The following is a 20,686-nucleotide window of genomic DNA, read 5'->3' on the forward strand; positions in this document are numbered from 1 at the left end:
TGGGTTATGACAGTATGTATGAATAACAAACCGGTTATGAGGAAAGAAGACATTGAACAAATGCCTGATATTCGCTATAAGAATAGCCAAGTGCAGATTTGAATCTTTTTGTTGTGCTAAGGTTAATAAGCATGTTTCCCACATCAACACGGCTTCCTTATTTAGTTGATTATTCATGTACAACCATACTATCACATACTACCGGTCATATCATTTTGGGATAGTCGAGGGCAACTGTGAAAGGGAATGGAGCTAGAATCATGTATTATCACCATACAATACCATTTATCATAGCCCATGAACAACGGGTAGGAAATACATTTCTGAATGTTCGATATATTATCAATAAATGATTCCAAAACACACAAGCACATTATTACATACTCCGTCATGCTATCAAGTACATAGGTCAATATCATTATAAGGAAGAATACGGTACCATTAAATATGTATTTTGCCCTTTCAAACTAAAATAAGATTGTAGTATGTGGCAAAGTACAAGTTGACGTATTAATGGAATTTGGACTGTGCTGTTTTAATTATTGTTTCGTCCTAATGTCGACTTTAGCATGGGCAAATATTGACAACCCACCCACGCAGACTGCACAGTTTCAAAACTGATGGCTCTAATCCACACCTACACTTTCCTGGGTCTCGGCATCAACATCTTTCCTGTCTGAGTATTCACTTGCCAGAAAACGTTTTTTTATTTTTTTACAGCGCCTGAAAGATTGAGACCTCCGTCGCGTTCAGTCTTGGGTGAATTACAAGTCTCTCTGAAATGGCTGCTGAGTGCCAGTGAAGGATGCCTTTCAACAAGATGGGGGATTTCCAGCAACTTGAGGTAAAATGGACACTGAGACAGAGCAGGCCTACCAATAGGCCTGGGAGTCTGGCTGCTCCTCAAAACACATCCATCTTTTGAAAAGAAAGGAAACTATAGGTACTGGTTTATTATACAGACCTGTTTCAGCTTCAGCGGGGATTCATCAGGCATTTCCCGGACATTGTGTGCTAATAACATATAGATTCTAGCAATGACGTTTGAAAATTCAACACATCTGGTAACTACCAGTTACACTGCACACATTACGACATGTGATACGTGAACATTTTGTGGGGAAAGTGTCTACGTTGGTGTATTCATAGAATGAGGAATTGCCGTGGTCGACTCAGAAGTTTGTAGTCATAAAAAGTATTTGGGCTTTGGGTGCTGGATTCAACAGGTATATACTGAAGAAGGAAAAACCCACATTCACTGTAATAGTCTACGATGGTATATTGACACAGAGAGAACCAAAGATGACATTGTGATCCAGCGTCTATTAGAAAACTTGAGAAACAGACTGGAGGTGAATTGTCCATTCTGGTTGTTTGTTCATATTCAATATTGTAGCCAGAGAGGTACACTGCCACAGTGCGGCCCACACATCTGGGCCTTATTGTATTTTTATCTAGGTCAGGGTGGAGATACAGAGACAACAGAACATCCAGCCAACATGTTGGAGAAGACATACCACAAGGTTGGGTTTGCTTCCAACATTTCAGGACTTTTCAGTTTATCACACACAGACAATATATGTGCTTGTTTTCTTTCTGCGAAAGACTATCTATGATTGATATGGTGCTCTAAGTGACTATAATGGTAGAAGGCCCTGAAACGTTGAGATAACCCACTCCGATTTTTTTTCTTCCCCCTGTGATTTACGACACTGAAACGCTGTATGGTATCTTTCCGTGGGATTCAAATGAACGTCACTCTTAGAGAAGGAATGAGATCTTTTTCCCCTTCCCTCCCCCCATATTTTTCCATAAATTGTCAGTTAGAGCTGGATGCTAACCAGCCCTAAGGGCTGGAAACGAGTGTATTTTTACTGGCACCGAGGCTGTCCAGCAGATATTAGCCGTGTAGAAAATGTGCTGAATATTACAGGCCTCTGTCACCAGGGCCAAGAAAGACATTTGGTCCAAAACCCAGAGCTGCTGCGCGTCTGCTACCTTTCAAAACCGAGCACCGCTTGCTAACTCTATGGCGAACGGCGAGCCACCAGCCCAGTGAGGCAGCCAGGTTGTCCGGCTTGCTGAATCAAAGCTTTAATTAAACGTGACAGGGGACTGTGGGGTCAACTCTGATCCCAGGCCCAAACTAAAGCGGAGCAGGCTCACACGGTTCTGCCTCTCCTCTCTCTCATTAGATCAAACTGAGTGCTACACCAGAGCAGGAGGAGACTGCTGCTTCAATTTGCACCTTTCCCCCCAAAAAAACAGGCGATACTTAGTCCCAGGCCCCTTTCTGAAAGAGAAACATTGGCTGTTGTTTTGAACGGTTTGTGTGTATGCTCGTGCGTGTGAAATCCAAGACCTGGAATATCAGAACATCATCAAAGTCCGTCATGGACAATCAGCACTTGAGAAAAGAGTAACTACAATATAAAGATATTTATGAACCCATAAATGTGATTACGTTTAAGTAATGCACAGTCGTAGAGAATAAAATGGAGCCATGCGTTTATCATTAAAAATGCTAACGTTTGGCTCAGGTCCTTCACGTACTGTTTAAATGAGCCCTAAAATGTGCTTGACTGGTATTCTTTGCCATAATGTAGCTACCAATGGAGTAAAACGGTCATGTGGGACTTTGGCTAATGAACCAATGCGGGGAACACAATCAAATGCAATGTGTACCAACTCATTAGCCATCCCATTCATTATTAGGCACTTTCCTTTTATTCAGTCATTATGCTGTATCCTATTCTGTAGTCAAAGCAGCATGCAGGACAACTCAGGAGGATTGTCGACAAAATTCATCAAACCACAAGAATCAACCAAAATTAGCTCTCAAGTGGTGTGGGGGGGGATTCCCCAACGGAGGAGCTAATGGAGGAGGGGATAATATAACTCATATGAAGGACAAGATTACAATTATTTACACTGGTTTCTTATGCGAACATAACTCTGCAACATAATTTGCGTGCGTGTGTGTGATGTGAAAAGCAATATGCTGTGGCTGGCAGCCAGTGCTGTATTACTTATATTTTATACATATACACATTCAGTACAGAGCATGCAATGCCTCTATACAGAAACGTGAATTCCACTAACTGACACCTATGCATAGCAAGCTTAGGGCAGGTGCTATGGAATGGAAGTGGACATTTCTGTATGCTGTTGGCTGGATCTGGCTTGTCTCTATATGTAGCCTTGTATTACACATGCTTTAGGTAGATGGGATTAGACAGCTGTGTCTCATCCTCATTGTCCTTCATTAAAAAGTCTAATTTGTGCATCGCTCTGTCTTTCCCCCTGTAGGGTTGGAAGAATTATCTTGCCGGCTTCCATATTTGTGCCATCTGTGCAGGGTAGAGCTGGGTGGATGTGGATAGCGCGCGCACACCACACACACACACACACACACACACACACACACACACACACACACACACACACACACACACACACACACACACACACACACACACACACACACACACACACACACACACACACACACACACACACACCTGCCTGTCGCAGCCAGTCTTCTGCTCATCCAAGCTGAGCACCAAGCCACAATGAAAGATGATGCCATTTTAAGATGATGTAAGTACCAGACTGGCTGGTCAAGCTCAAACCATGGCTGGTGAATAAGACAATATGAATAACTACAGAAACTTAAATGAATGTGTTAACAGAATCTAAACAGAGAGACACAGAGAGAAGCCGTGACATGCATTTCTAGCTAGCACTACAGTAAACGTTGAGCTGAGTGCCTCTGGGATTAATCATTTTTAGTAATAGGCCCGTATTAGTGGACATATTTGAATTTAGCAACAGGTGAAACAACAAAAGAAGGGAAATGGATGACCACATGACAACTGGATGATTAGAGCAAGCTGCTTTGTCCCCAGTACTTAAGTTGATGCGTTTGACGCTTTTCAGGCCGTGTCCATTTATTTCTAAGAATCTAAGAGGATGATGATAACGAATGTTACAATGCAGAAGAGTGAAGCTTGTGCATACCCAATGAGGTCATGTTCATGGAGCACATTTGGCTGTCTCTGGGCCCTTGAAGGGACAGACGGAGAGACAGACAGAGAGAGAGAATATGTGTGCACGGCGTGTGTGTGTGTGTGTGTGTCTATGTGACTGCCTTAGAGAGTGTGTGACTGTGTCATGCACGCACACACACAAACTGAAAGTACTTGAGTACTTGTCAGGCCTAATTCTTTCCCCCCCAGACAAATAAATGTATTCTGCATAAAAGGGTGATTTTGGTTTTTCTAAGTGTGACGTGCTTCGGCAGTGATCATTTCTCAGCCCCACGCAGGGTATCGTTGCGTGGGCTGCTCTGTTTTTATGTAATACTATTTTCTACGCCTCAACATAACACCCTGGGCTCAATGGATAGCAGTCCTTTGGAAGAGGAGTGAAAGCTTTTAATATGCATTAATGAAATAAGTGTAGAATATTCAGATATTTCCGATTCCAGACGTGAGATGCATGCTTAAGTCGATTTTCTTGAAACCACACATATAGTAACACATACATAGTAACACACACACACTTACCTGGAAGTCTGAGGTCACAGGCACCAACAGTGAGAGAGCAATCACTGAGAAGAGCCACACAAGGAGTCAAGAGTCTCCTTGAGAAAAGAGGCCGAGAGTAGGAGGACCGTTTTTACCAACCAGAGAAGGTAAACAGTCCGGACCAGATGAGACTGGTTGTGCTACTGAATAAAAAAGAAGGCAGACACTGGAACATAGGACAGGGTTCATCATAACATTTTGTGATTGTGTTTGAATGTTTTCGCTTTCGAAAAACAGCACTTGTTGATTGTTGTAGTCCCATATCAGATGTTTGTAATTTACTACTGGTAAAAGTAATCAGCAACATACACACATACAGTATACTGTAGTACTGCAATATTACTCTGCCTGTGTCTGCATGCTGTGTTCCATCGCTTTCATTTGGCCTCTTTAGTTAACAAATGACAGAGAGTTGTGGGAATTAACTCCACATTGAATCAAAGCACCAGTTGATTTAAGAATGTATCGGGTTCAGTAACTAAGCACAGGACGCTGAGGGATGCATTGTGTGGTGTGTGTAAACACATCTGATTAATATGTGTACAGATGGATATGGAAAAAATATTCTTCCCCCTAAAGGGTATATACACTACATGACCAAAAGTATGTGGACACGTGCTCGTTGAACATCTCATTCCAAAGTCATGGGCATTAATATGGAGTTGGTCCCCCCTTTTGCTGCTACAACAGCCTCAACTATTCTGGGAAGGCTTTCCACTATATGATGGAACATTTCTGCGGGGACTTGCTTCCATTCAGCCACAAGAGCATTTGGGAGGACGGGCACTGATGCTGGGCGATTAGGCCTGGCTGGCAGTTGGCGGTCTAATTCATCCCAAAGGTGTTCAATGGGGTTGAGGTCAGGGCTCTGTGCAGAACAGATGATTTTTACGCACTTCAGCAATCGGCGGTCCCGTTCTCTGAGCTTGTGTGGCCACTGTTGCTCCTAGATGTTTCCACTTTTGCAAAATAACAGCACTAACAGTTGACCGGGGCAGCTCTAGCTGTACAGAAATTTGACGAACTGACTTGCTGGAAAGGTGGCCTCACTGAAGAGTTCAGTGACTCTCAACTTCAAATCAAATCAAATTTTATTTGTCACATACACATGGTTAGCAGATGTTAATGCGAGTGTAGCGAAATGCTTGTGCTTCTAGTTCCGACAATGCAGTAATAACCAACGAGTAATCTAACCTAACAATTCCACAACTACTACCTTATACACACAAGTGTAAAGGGATAAAGAATATGTACATAAAGATATATGAATGAGTGATGGTACAGAACGGCATAGGCAAGATGCAGTAGATGGTATAGAGTACAGTATATACATATGAGATGAGTAATGTTGGGTATATAAACATAAAGTGGCATAGTTTAAAGTGGCTAGTGATACATGTATTACACAAAGATGGCAAGATGCAGTAGATGATATAGAGTACAGTATATACATATGAGATGAGTAATGTAGGGTATGTAAACATTATATTAAGTGGCATTGTTTAAAGTGGCTAGTGATACATTTTTACATATATTTCCATCAATTCCTATTATTAAAGTGGCTGGAGTTGAGTCAGTATGTTGGCAGCGGCCACTAAATGTTAGTGGTGGCTGTTTAACAGTCTGATGGCCTTGAGATAGAAGCTGTTTTTCAGTATCTCGGTCCCTGCTTTGATGCACCTGTACTGACCTCGCCTTCTGGATGATAGCGGGGTGAACAGGCAGTGGCTCGGGTGGTTGTTGTCCTTGATGATCTTTATGGCCTTCCTGTGACATCGGGTGGTGTAGGTGTCCTGTAGGGCAGGTAGTTTGCCCCTGGTGATGCGTTGTGCAGACCTCACCACCCTCTGGAGAGCCTTACGGTTGTGGGCGGAGCAGTTGCCGTACCAGGCGGTGATACACACCGACAGGATGCTCTCGATTGTGCATCTGTAGAAGTTTGTGAGTGCTTTTGGTGACAAGCCGAATTTCTTCAACTTGGCACCGTCATAGGATGTGGAAAGTGGAAACGGCCTGAAGCTATGACGGTGCCATGTTGAGAGTCACTGAACACTTCAGTAAGGCCATTCTACTGACAATGTTTGTCTATGGAGATTGCATGGCGGTGTGCTCGGTTTTATACACCTGTCAGCAAAGGGTGTGGCTGAAATATCTGAATCCACTAATGTGAAGGGGTGTACACATACTTTTTATATATATAGTGTAGTTCCCTGAACTAAGCATTTGGTTATCTCTACTACTTTTTTCAGGACTTTTAAGTTCAGGGAGAATTTTAAGAAAAGTACACTACCGGTCAAAAGTTTTAGAACACCTACTCATTCAAGGGTTTTTCTTAGTTTTTTACTATTTTCTACATTGTAGACTAACAGGGAAGACAACAAAGCTATGAAATAACACATATGGAATCATGTAGTAAACAAAAAAGTGTTAAACAAATCAAAATATATTTAATATTTGAGATTCTTCAAATAGCCACCATTTGCCTTGATGACAACTTTGCACACTCTTGGCATTCTCTCAACCAGCTTCACCTGGAATGCTTTTCCAACCGACTTGAAGGAGTTCCCACACATGCTGAGCACTTGTTGGCTGCTTTTCCATCAATCTGCCATATGACTCATCCCAAACCATCTCAATTTGGTTGAGGTCAGGGGATTGTGGAGGCCAGGTCATCTGATGCAGCAATCCATCACTTTAATTATTGGTAAAATAGCCCTTCCACAGCCTGGAGGTGTGTTGGGTCATTGTCCTGTTGAAAAACAAATGATAGTCACACCAAGCCCAATCCAGATGGAATGGCGTATCGCTGCAGAATGCTGTGGTAGCCATGCTGATTAAGTGTGCCTTGAATTCTAGATAAATCACAGACAGTATCACCAGCAAAGCACCCCTACACCATAACACATCCTCCTCCATGCTTCACGGTGGGAGATCATCCGTTCGCCCACACGCGTCTCGCAATGACACGCCGGTTGGAACCAAAAATCTCCAATTTGGACTCCAGAACAAAGGACAAATTTCCACCGGTCTAGTGTCCATTGCTCGAGTTTCTTGGCCCAAGCAAGTCTCTTCTTATTATTGGTGTCCTTTAGAAGTGGTTTCTTTGCAGCAATTCGACCATGAAGGCCTGCTTCACACAGTCTCCTCTGAACAGTTGATGTTGAGAAGTGTCTGTTACTTGAACTCTGTGAAAAATGTATTTGGGCTGCAATTTCTGAGGCTGATAACGTTAATGAACTTATCCTCTGCAGCAGAGGTATCTCTAGGTCTTCCATTCCTGTGGCGGTCCTCATGAGAGACATATCATAGCGCTTGACGGTTTTTGCAACTGCACTTGAAGAAACTTTCAAAGTTCTTGAAATGTTCTGTATTGACTTACCTTCATGTCTTAAAGTATTGATGGACGGTCGTTTCTCTTTGCTTATCTGTTATTGCCATAATATGGACTTAGCCCTATTTGGTAAAATACCATCTTCTGTATACCCGCTACCTTGTCACAACTGATTGGCTCAAACGCATTAAGAAATAAAGAAATTTGACAAATTCACTTTTAAGAAGGCACACCTGTTCATTGAAATGCATTCCAGGTGACTACCTCATGGAGCTGGTTGAGAGAATGCCAAGTGTGCAAAGCTGTCATCAAGGCAAACGGTGGCTATTTGAATACTCTCAAATATAAAGTATATTTTGATTTGTTTAACACTTTTTTGGTTACTACATACCTTCTAGTTTATGTCAATTATATCCATGTCTCACATAGTTATTTTCTTTTCAACCACTCAATCATTCTTCTTGAAGGAAGAATGTGTGTCAAATCTAAGCTATTAGAAGACTTATTTTCATTGACATCTTTGGTGAAGTAGTTCGCCATTGTCTCCTTTTACCTCCTGGGGGATTGTCAGAAGGCGAGAATGAATCGCCTTTTCACAGCCAAGGTACAAGAACATTCCTGTGTCAGACTAGATTTAGAGAGTTCTCATATATCCCTTTTATACCTAAAACCCGGCAACTTTACCACGCTATCTTATTTATACCACCTATTCTTTCTATCTGAAAGGTCTAGAGCCTCTTGAGCATTATGGCAAAATGTTGATTTCTGCCTAAATAGTCATTCCCAAACGTAGGTCTTTTTCATGAGACGGCCATAGTTCTATGTGCATCTTCGTGCACCGTATTGTACTTGAATGACCTCTTAACCTTGTCACAATATGACATATGAGAAAATAATGACATTTGACCATGTTAAATGAAAGTCTCCTCTCAGAACCTCTCCCACATTCACACTAATCATAACAGAGTGAACTCTTTGACAAAACTCTGATTTATGTTCCTCTTCATTTGATGGAATGAGCATATTAAGGGCTAACCGAGTCTGTCTTCTCTGCTCTGCAGGGCCAATCATGGCTCAATTAGACACCATCCACGCAGACACAAATACTAATGGCTGGATAGCACAGGAAACCCCTAGTTTGATTTTAATAGGTGTCTATCACAACTTAAATGTAGAAGGTTTAAAAAGTGTCATGCAAGCCTCATTATACCGTCTAATGAGAGTCGCTAAACTTTGATGAAATATGCAAATGCTCATCATAAACCCGGTGATTGCGTTACACAGGTAATTAACCTTATATTTCAACGTTTTCAGGACTGCGGCGCAGGACTTTCAGAAGTACATTTGAAATATTTGCAGAGACGGATAATAAGGAGAGGCAAATATTTTGTCTGTGTGTGTGTGTGTGTGTGCATGCCTGGCTGTCTGTGTGCATACATGTCTGTGTAAAAATATGAGTTTCTCTGTTCCCATGACTTTGCCAAAACTTCACTTGGTACAGTCTTCAGAAGACATCCTCTGTGCTGATGTGGCAACCCAGGGGGAGTCCAAATCCAACTCACAGGAGGTGACCACAACATAGTTTCACAACAGACTGACATGTACTGAAATACAACGTTGACGTAAAATAATACTTCGTCTCAACACAGGCCCTAACCAAATTATGGCACTAAACCCAAACTATTACTGCGAGGCCTTGGACCTAAATACACCTATCTCTGTTTCTTACTTTAAGACCCTCTAAACAGCCTGTGGTTGTCAGTGGTTATGTGGTTGTCAGTGGTACGCTGTATCTGTTGGCTACCAAACAGGAGCCTGGGGACAAGTTTAGCTCCATCCCTGTGCCCACTGCATCTTCAGCCAGCATCATCTCTCTCTCTCTCTTTCTGTCTCTCTCTCCTCCCCCATCTCCCCCCAGCTCTTTCTCGGTCTCTCTCCACCAGATTTGCTTTTGAACTGTCGTTTAGACCACAGAAATATGACGTCTGGCGTTCTAATGATTTGCAGACCCTAAGCGGAAATGGCCGCCATGAATCATGAAAATGCATTTCCCCATTTCCATTATGGAGGAGTGTACACGCTCACAGACAGATTTACACTCTCCACATCCTCTTTTCCATTCTCTCTCTTTTTCTTTACTTCTCTTGTTATGTCCCTTGCTCCTTCATCTCCATATTCTCTCTCTCTGTCTCTCTCCCTCCGTCTTTTCGTATGAAGACTTTAGTGTATAACCTTAGGGTCAAAGGTCGGTTTAGTTCTTTCCTTGAAGTAATGTCGAAAGCCAGTATGAGGGACTGTACTCAGGCTAGAATGAATGGTGCGTAAGATAACAAAAAAAGATTTCCAAAGGTACTCGTAATCAAAGCATAAAATTGAGAGAGAGAAAAAAACAAGGAGGGATAGATACAAAAATGATACTTTAATTGAATTCATCCTTGAAAGCATGCAAAACAAAAGGAGCATACTTTTTGGCTTCCATGCCTTCATCAGCGCTGTACAAAGCAATCAAATGGAGACTTAAGGAGAAGACACACCTGTGCGTCACAGGCACAACAGGTGCAAGTAACAAGTTAATTTGATACTGGCGAACACGGAGTCATCGAGGCATACAGAATGAGAGTAGAATATATATTTTTTTAAATGGACAAATGTCACATATAATTGAAAATAAAGACGCAATACGTCTGGCCTACGTGTCAATATCACAAGCATGAATATATTACTCATGTCCAATTCAAAAGGGAGGGGAGAATTAATGTCAAAGAAGTGGTACTTCAAGAAAGGGGAATATTGCATGCTTAATATTAATATTCAAACAAGTCAACTGATTTATGTCAGACTATTGTCACCTTAATCTTCAGCGTTGAATTAATGCACCTATTGTCCAGGCCTAAATGTCTGTAGCTGCATGCCCAACCAAAATCCAAGCAATTACAGCATCACCATTTGACACAGAAGACATCAATCGTCACAGCAGAACATGAGGCTTTCATTTCAGCCGGTTTAGTTGTCTTGATACACCTCTAGGGCAATGGCATGTAGATCAGCATCACATTTGCAGCAAATGTCAGGCCTGCGAGCTATTTGTAAAATCGCATCACATGTTGTGATTGATTGCGTCGCTGTTATGTTGACCATATGGAATCGACGTGCAAGACAGTTTGTCCGGGTTTACCGTCTGACTCCGGTTTACTGCACAGCTTGTGCTTCTGACCTTCAATATATATGCTACTGCTTCTCGCATCTTGGAAAAGAGACCGTGCTACTTCCCATAAACATACACTACTAATTGTAATTTCAGATCAGTGGCTGGAGTTGGAGTTGTCATTGATTTAAAGTACGTGCAGAATCATAATCCAAGCGGTTTATCCAACAAAACCAGGCCTCACTTACCTTCCTAGTATTGCCTGTGGCGCGTCAGACCTAGCAGGAGCGAGACAGCACAATGCATTTGAAATGAAGATTTCTCTCCGTGTAATTAATTTCATATTCGTCTAATCAAATTCGTTCAAGGGAACATGCTCACGTGAAGTTTTCGAGCACAATGCACCAATTACATTGTCTCGTTCATGTGCAATATACTGTATGTGCATACATTTAGGAAATACGTCTCACCGTGCCAACTTGTTTTCTCTCTTCCCTTCTCTCTTTCTTTTTTCAGAGGATTGTTTTGGAAACAGAAAGATCATGCACGGCCAATCTGGAGGTAAGTGGAAGTGCTTTTGAATCGACCAACCAGAGCAAGGTTCTTTGATTGGTCTCGAGTGGAGCATTCGGGCAGTGAGGAGCTCCACAATGAGGGGTTACCTAGCAACCAATAACTACCATTATTAATCTTGGAGATCATTTTTTCCCCCCTCCAGTGTTGCTTCAGGTTACCAACCAGAGTTCTAGGAGTTTTAATACAATGAACGGAAGTGGATTTCTATCCAACTGCACTCCAAGAAAACCAGGAAAGGTGTTAACATTGCATGTCCATGCATAATACACCAGGGTTGATTCCAACTGTTTTGGGAGATGGAGATCAATTGTCTTGTGGATGCCAAAAAACGGCACTTTTGTTGACCTTCGTGATTGTTAAGTTGCCGGGTGAGGAGAAAGACGTGATTGTTAAGTTGCCGGGTGAGGAGAAAGACGTGATTGTTAAGTTGCCGGGTGAGGAGAAAGACGTGATTGTTAAGTTGCCGGGTGAGGAGAAAGACGTGATTGTTAAGTTGCCGGGTGAGGAGAAAGACGTGATTGTTAAGTTGCCGGGTGAGGAGAAAGACGTGATTGTTAAGTTGCCGGGTGAGGAGAAAGACGTGATTGTTAAGTTGCCGGGTGAGGAGAAAGACGTGATTGTTAAGTTGCCGGGTGAGGAGAAAGACGTGATTGTTAAGTTGCCGGGTGAGGAGAAAGACGTGATTGTTAAGTTGCCGGGTGAGGAGAAAGACGTGATTGTTAAGTTGCCGGGTGAGGAGAAAGACGTGATTGTTAAGTTGCCGGGTGAGGAGAAAGACGTGATTGTTAAGTTGCCGGGTGAGGAGAAAGACGTGATTGTTAAGTTGCCGGGTGAGGAGAAAGACGTGATTGCTGTTGTTGTTTTTTTTTCAAAAGCAAAACATTCGCTGATTCATTAAAGCTCCCGATGAGTAGCAGAGGGAAATGTGATGAGGTACCCAAAAACTGTAGATGTTAATTAGTTACGTTTGGTGCGTGGCTGGAATAGTTAAGACTCTAATTTCCAAAAATAGAGATATGTCGAAAATGTATGACAGCATGACCTACAACAGCATGTATCCAGAAAGCCATAGAAAAACTAAATGAAAGGAATACATTGATATTTGTCATTGTTTGTTTTCTCAGTGATTCGGGCGTGTCGTGCCATTTTGCTTGTATGACTCTCTTTTCATTGGGATACCGTGTTGACCATGAAATTGTTATTCTATTCCAATTATGTTAACACTGAGTTGGACCATATTAACTGCATGGGGTCATGAAGAGAGTAAAGTCACACTAAATTAAAGTAGTGTGGATGGGTAATCATTTCAAGCAGGAAATATCTCAAACAGACAGCTTTCACCTCTTTATTGTTTAAATACGTCAAGAGTTGACAGTTTGAGTGTAACGCACCACCTCCATACTCTGGGGTCAGTACATGGGCTACTTCCGCTTTCACAGGAAATGACCATGGTTCAGGTGGAAGTGCTTAACAGCTGGTAGTGCCGGCCCATAAACACGAGATGGAGACCCTGATCGGAGTGGCCCACTGTGTAACGTCAGGCTTAGGTTTCAGCCCTACCCCACAGTGTAAATCAGAACACAGGGTGGAAAAGAAACCAGATGGTTAGTTTCCTCGCCTGGTGTATGTATACGTGTGTGAGTGTGTGTGTGTGCGTTTTTCCTATTTGTCCTACATAACTTTGGGAAACAAACCAAAGAATTAAGAAAGTGCCTCAAGACAAGCTTAACATACTATGGCAAATACAGACTAGACTTCTGTCTGCTATTTGATTGTGGAATGGCATCTACAGTGCTGATGGAATACCCAAAAGCTACAACGTATGAATATAATGAATGAGTTGGATTCTATTCCAGACTGTATGAAAACATAAATGCATAAAGTGGTGTCTGTTTTTCATGTTTGTCCGTCTGAATAAGTTGATGAAGGACTGGAAGCACTTTAGAAAACACAGACATACAGAATCCAGTGTGCAAAGACCAAATAACTATTACAACGTGGCCCTATACATAGGCTCCAAAATGGTGTAATGAAAATATATGAACTCTAGAAGATATTTTTTTTAAACTATAGATCCCGCTGATCATATCGTGCTAACAATAAAGAAATGAGGGAGAGAAAGAGAGAGAGAGAGAGAGGCAATGGTGTGTGAAAGTCCAGTGAACTTCCTCCGCTGCTCTGTTCCACTCAGTGAAGTTCTCAAATCGCATGGATGATAAATTGTTCTTTTAATGTTGAAGGCCTCCTGCTGCAGCTACTGTACAGCTTCAAGTTTGTTTAGTGTAGTGAGATATAGAGGAGGAAGCGGCCTGCTGTTTTTACTGCCGGTACCATGTTCTGGGTCTTGAGATTCCCATAATTCCACAGAGAACTAAGTGGATTACATTTGCGTAGTACTTTTTCCTATTGTCCTAAGTCTCAATGTGTTTCATACCATAAAAGAGCTGAACTCACCTCCTCCCTTTGATGCAAACTGAGGTCCCTTATATGAGAATGAAAGTTCTGAGAACATTTCTGAGTTGTGTGCTCTCGTTCATCACCTACTCAGAGATAATGAAACATCGGTGTGCGTGTGTACGGGAGTGTTTGTGGACCAGCGTCGTCATGGTAACCTGTGTCAGATTAGAAGGAACCACATTTGGGTTTGATTACAATCTCGGTTCTCTCAGGAGTTGGGGCAGGCCCCGGTAGGAGCATAAGTCTGTCGTGGAACAGCTTGATTCTGAATTATAGTTCTGTTTTTATTCCACTGCCAAATGAATGGACTCAAGTAACATCATGCATATCCAGACATCTCCTGGGTATAACCAAATTAAAGCACTCATTAACACACGCGCACGCAAACACACCACACACACTTGCACGCACACATACACTGCTTCAGCTACCAGGTATTTTACTCCGTTTTGTTCCCGAGCCACTGCTTTTCACTTGCATGGTCTAAAAGGTCTCTCATGGAGCCTAATTGGAGAGGCAGTCCTGTATTGGCCACTCAGCAGAATGCTGTCCTGTTACGTGGACTGTGAAGAGAACAGATGAATGTTGAAGGAGAGCGGTAACGACCATACATGTGACGGAGGCTTGCTGAAACTGACAGAACAACCCAACAAGGAGAAAAGAAAGGAGCGAGGGGAGAAAAAGACATAGAATGCAGACACTGGGCTGACCCCCCCCCCCTGTTTGTACACTGCTGCTACTCGCTTTTTCAATTGCTAACATTCATTGGTCAAAACTGATGTCACATTTTCAAAACTCTTCACACAGTCAGCGAAACAGTAGTGTATGTGGACCAAACTGTGAATCATTTCCCCTTGTTTTCACACAAAACGCATTCAATGACCACATTCTCCGAACTCCATTAAATTAACTATTTTCTCATTCATACTCCCACCTGCAAAACTCTTCAATCGCAGCAGGTTTTCAAATGCTAACACACTGCTTCCAAAACGGTTAAAAACCCATTCAAAACAGAATGATGGCAAATGTCGTGCATTTCTGCAGTAACCAGATTGAAACATAAAATATTCTGCTGAGATTTTCTATATCATTCCAAACACAGCTGATTACAATTTCAGCTGAAAGCCCACCCAAGTATCCTGTTTTTAGTCCTCTTGTCTGTTTGGTAACGAGACGGCTTCGGAATGATTTAGTTTGGAAACATGGATCAAGGAAGAGAGGTTGGTGGGGAAAGAAGAGTGGTAGGGAGAGGGAGAATGCGTGGAGGACAAAGGAGAGGAAGACCAAGAGCTGTGGTCTCTGATGAGATCAGGGCCACAATTATTGACCATGTTGTAAACCATGGTCTCTCTTTTGAGAAAGGCCGGTTTAAGGGTGCAACCAAATCTGCAGCTATCAACAGTTGCACGAATAGTACGCATTTCCCGGTAAAACAACAGGTACGATGTGCATCCTTCAGTGATAATTGAACTAAATATTACAGTACAATACAGTATGTTCACATTATTACATGTACTGACATTTTGAAATATATTGATTGATTTGTGTTTTTCAGTAGGATCCAAAGGTTGCCTCCCACAGGAGGGAGAGGCAGAATATTATCAGATGCGCACGAAATTGCCATTGTTGACATGGTAATTGGCAACAATGCAATAAAACTGTGGGAGATTCGGGACAGACAATATCACTTTTGGGAATGTGAATACGGTCAGCACAAGGACAATTGCCAGAGTCCTAGAGAAACATAAAGTAAGGATGAAGCAGTTTTACGATTTTGAGAGAAACGGTGAACGTGTGAAAGAACTCAGGTATCAATATGTCCAGGTAAAATGTCTGTTCAATAACCAAACCAGGGTACATACACAGCTATGCATAATGTAAAGTACTGTAAAACTGTGGATTTACTGTATTTGAGTAATGGAGATGGAAGCCAGGCAAACTGCACATACATTCATCTTTGTGGATGAACCTGGCTTCAACCTGGCGAAAACACGTCGCAGGGGAAGAAATGTGATTGAACAGAGCGCAAACGATGTCCCAGGCCAGAGAGGAGTTAACATCACAACGTGTGCAGCACTGTCCAATGATGGTTTTCTGTTACACAAACCACTCTTACAATACAGAGAGGCTCATTTATTTTCTGGATGACCTGCATATTCGTGCCAGCGGAGGAGAGAGGGGCAAGAAACTCCCCTACCTTCGTTGTTTTGTGGGATAATGTGGCATTCCACCACTCTGCTGCAGTCACAGACTGGTTTACTGCACATCCCAGGATGTCAGTATTATTCCTGCCTCCATACTCCCCCTTCCTAAACCCCATAGAGGAGTTTCTCTCTGCGTGGAGGTGGAAGGTTTATGACCACCATCCACATGACCAGATGTCCTTACTGGATGCCACGAATGCGGGGTGTGGAGACACTTCTCCTGAAGACTGCCAGGGTTGGATTAGACATTCCAGAAGATACTTTCCAAGATGCATCGCCAGAGAAGACATATGATGTGATGATGAGGACTTGTGGCCAAATGCAGGAGAGAGGGAGAACTCGAACCCTCACAGTACAAGTGATTGTAATACTGTATACTTTTCCCCCCGTAACTATTATTGCAGCCCTGAAATGTCAGGAATTTGTTTCAACTATTTTTCACAAGTAAATTACTATATGCAAAGATATAGATCAAATAAAGGCTATTGAATTGCTGCATTTCTGATTCATTCTTGTTACATATACTTTAGTACAGTCAAAGGGAAAGTGTTCTTATTCTATAATGAAATACTGATTTGTGAAAAATCATTCAAACTTCAAAGAGAAGTTAATTTATGTAATGCTCCCGGTTATTGTTTTTTTTTTAGGTTCGTGTGTTATGTATGCTTTCTGAGTGAGAATTGTTGTCAGTGTTATGGTCGAACTGTAACGGCTATCGTTGGTGGAAGGAGAGGAGGACCAAACTGCAGCGTGGTACATATCCATAATTAATGTTTAATCGAGAATGAATACAAAAAAGAACAAGAGAATCAAATTAAAAATGATACAGTCCCAAATGGTGCAAACACTGAAACAATCACCCACAAAACACAATGAAAAACAGGCTACCTAAATATGGCTCCCAATCAGAAACAACGTCTGACACCTGCCTCTGATTGAGAACCATACTAGGCCAAACACATAGAAATATAACATACAGAACAAAACATAGAAAAACAACGGCATGTCCACCCCAACTCACGCCCTGACTAAACTAAAATAAAGACATAAAAGTAACTAAGGTCAGCACGTGACACGAACGAGCTTATTGAGACATTAAGTGTTTGTGGTTTGAGTGATTTGGAGTGAGATTAACTGTTTGGCCAAGATGCATGTTGGTAATGCAGACCGAAGAGTTTTGAAAAAGTGGCTTCAGTATTGACCAATGCTAGTTAGCAATTGAAAAAAAAAACTAATCTATGCATAGTCACTTTACCCCTACCTACATGTTCAAATTACCTCGACTAACCTGTACCCCCGCACATCGAGTCGGTACCCGTATAGCCTCGTTATTTTGTGTTACATTTAATTTTTTACTTTAGTTTTTTTTCGTATATTTTCTTAACTCCATTTCTTTAACTGCATTGTTGGTTAAGGGCTTGTAAGTATTAGAAGGTATTCGATATTCGGCGCATGTGACAATTTGATTTCACTTGATTTGTCATTGGCTCAAATAGATTGTGCTAATGCTACTGGTTGGCTAGAGTATAACGTTCTTAAAAAACAACAGTATTCAATTAATTCATACAGAGGTTATGGATCCAAATTGTGAACATAGTGTAAAATATAAAACAATTTCAAAACACCTAAAAGGTTAACGCTATAATCAAATCCTATATCACAATGTTTGGATATCTTCAGTTTTTGACTATACTAACTGTTGGGAAACTGAGGCCCAGTAGTGTTTTTCTGTTCAACTCACCTCAGCCATGACTAGAGGCATGCCTGGCCCTGCTGTGGAGTTAGCACCTCTTTTATTCTCCAGACCTGTGAGAAGTCAGTCGGGAAAGAATTTCCCAATACACCACCGGTGGTAAATGCATATTTTACACAGTCCCATTAATCTACAGGGTTTTGCCTGGCAGCCTCAATCTTGATCTATCAAGGCACAAGGCAAGACCCAGATGCAGACACAGGAGGCAGATGGTTGGAGTTTTACCAATGTTTAATAATCCAAAGGGAATAGGCAAGAGAATGATCGTGGACAGGCAAAAAGGTCAAAACCAGATCAGAGTCCAGGATGTACAGAGTGGCAGACAGGCTCGTGGTCAAGGCAGGCGGGTAGAGTCCAGAAACAGGCAAGGGTCAAAACCGTGAGGACTAGAAAAAAGATAATAGCAAAAGGAGTACAGGAAAAATACACTGGTTGACTTGACTAAACATGCAAGACAAACTGGCACAGAGAGACAGGAAACACAGGGCTAAATACACTGGGGAAAATAGGCGACACCTGGAGGGGGTGGAGACAATCACAGGAACAGGTGAAACAGATCAGGGCGTGACATGACCGGAGGCAATCTCTCTTTCTCTCTCTCCCTCTCCCTCTTTCTTTTCCTCCTACCAGAAACTGTCAAGGCAATCTGGCTCAGTGACACTTTTACAACATATCCAGAAGTGAACTATAACCCTGCACCCCTGCAAATAAATTTGCTCCAAATGACCTATCAGACACCTGCTGGTGGGACTGCTGAATGGCGTTTGCTCACCACCACACCATCACTAACCACTAACAGAGAGACACCTCAGGGCACTGCTATTGGACCAGCCATCTCTTTCAGACACCCTGCTTTCTCCATAATCCATAGGTGTGTGTCAATATTATTACAGATCATCACTGTCTGTATATGACATCTACTCCAGACTGGGATTCCTATTCCAGGCTGCAAGTAGCTCATATGTGACACCTATTCTAGGTATCAGATAAACTGTCATGGGCGGCGGGCCAATCCGAATAGATACGCTGACTGAATGGTGAGTTATTCACTTGTGACATAGATGACTCCCACGCCTGGTCCAAGTCACGTCACCGTGTTTGTTTCACAGCCTAATCACTGTGCTTGTGTAATTAGCTAATTGCAGCAGTTCTAATTTTAGCTATTGATTGTTTAATTGAGTGCAAAGGCTGTTGTTGCAGTTTGTGAAGGATGCATAGTAGAGGGTTATAATGTGATTGCCTGGCTAACAGGGAACACTGAGTAATAGAGATATAAAGCATTAACATGTGACCCACACATGATCCTACTAGGCTAGGGGAATATGCACTGGAATGTCACTTTTTCTAGATATTGATAACACAGTCCCCATTATGGTAGATGCTAATTCATTACCAAAAGTGTTGAACGGCACCGTACAGATGGAGTCATGAAATGCACAGACACTCTCATCACACACACATACGCTCACACAAACACACACACACACACACACACACACGTACACACACACAGAAAGAGAGAGAGAAATGTATCACACCAAGGAAAATGCATTAAAGCTCAAAATGAAAGGTAATTTCCTGTGACCTTTACTATGGGGCCCGTCTCCATTATTCAAAGCTGGGCCAGACGAGATTTGATAGTGAATCGGTTAAATGATTCAGACTTGGTCATGTTTTATTCATTTGGGGAGTTTCATACATTGCAACTTCCTTCAGCCTAATGATTGGGAATACCTTTTTGGTTTGGGAAGTGCAAAAAGACATGTAGAGAGTCAGATGAAGTAACACAAGCTCAAAATGACTTACATCTGTGTATTGTACAGTTGAAGTCGGGAGGTTTACATACACTTAGGTTGGAGTCATTAAAACTCATTTTTCAACCACTCCACAAATGTCTTGTTATCAAACTATAGTTTTGGTAAGTCGGTTAGGACATCTACTTTTTTCTACTTTTTAAGTCATTTTTACAACAATTGTTTACAGACAGATTAGTTCACTTATAATTCACTGTATCACAATTCCAGTAAGTCAGAAGTTTATGTACACTAAGTTGACTGTGGCTTTACACAGCTTGGAAAATTCCAGAAAATTATGTCACGGCTTTAGAAACTTCTGATAGGCTAATTGACATCATTTGAGTCAATTGGAGTTGTACCTGTGGATGTATTTCAAGGCCTACCTTCAAACTCAGTGCCTTTTTGCTTGACATCATGGGAAAATCAAAAGAAATCAGCCAAGACCTCAGAAAAAATATTGCATACCTCCACAAGTCTGGTTCATCCTTGGGAGCAATTTCCAAACGCCTGAAGGTACCACGTTCATCTGTACAAACAATAGTACGCAAGTATAAACACCATGGGGCCACGCAGCCATCATACCGCTCAGGAAGGAGACGTGTTCTGTCTCCTAGAGATGAACGTACTTTGGTGCGAAAAGTGAAAATCAATCCCAGAACAACAGCAAAGGACCTTGTGAAGATGCTGGAGGAAACAGGTACAAAAGTATCTCTATCCACAGAAAAAAGAGTCCTATATCGGCATAACCTGAAAGGCTGCTCAACAAGGAAGAAGCCACTGCTCCAAAACCGCCATAAAAAAGCCAGACTACGGTTTGCAACTGCACATGGGGACA

General features: G+C 42.0%; 1 long non-coding RNA gene across 5 annotated transcripts in view; it reads left to right on the forward strand.

The window, feature by feature from the left end:
- The first annotated feature begins 606 nt into the window (after positions 1–606).
- The window catches only part of LOC129853838 (uncharacterized), a 56,469-nt gene continuing 36,389 nt past the window's right edge, over positions 607–20,686 (forward strand). For 2 of the 5 annotated variants that reach the window (XR_008759193.1, XR_008759194.1), the window contains exons 1-2: positions 607–844; positions 11,582–11,626. This is a non-coding gene — a long non-coding RNA (uncharacterized LOC129853838). The remainder of the gene's footprint in view (positions 845–11,581; positions 11,627–20,686) is intronic. The other 3 variants (XR_008759192.1, XR_008759195.1, XR_008759196.1) reach the window with 2 other exon arrangements.

The sequence above is a fragment of the Salvelinus fontinalis genome, chromosome 4 (genome assembly GCF_029448725.1).
Source record: "Salvelinus fontinalis isolate EN_2023a chromosome 4, ASM2944872v1, whole genome shotgun sequence".
NCBI lineage: Eukaryota > Metazoa > Chordata > Actinopteri > Salmoniformes > Salmonidae > Salvelinus > Salvelinus fontinalis.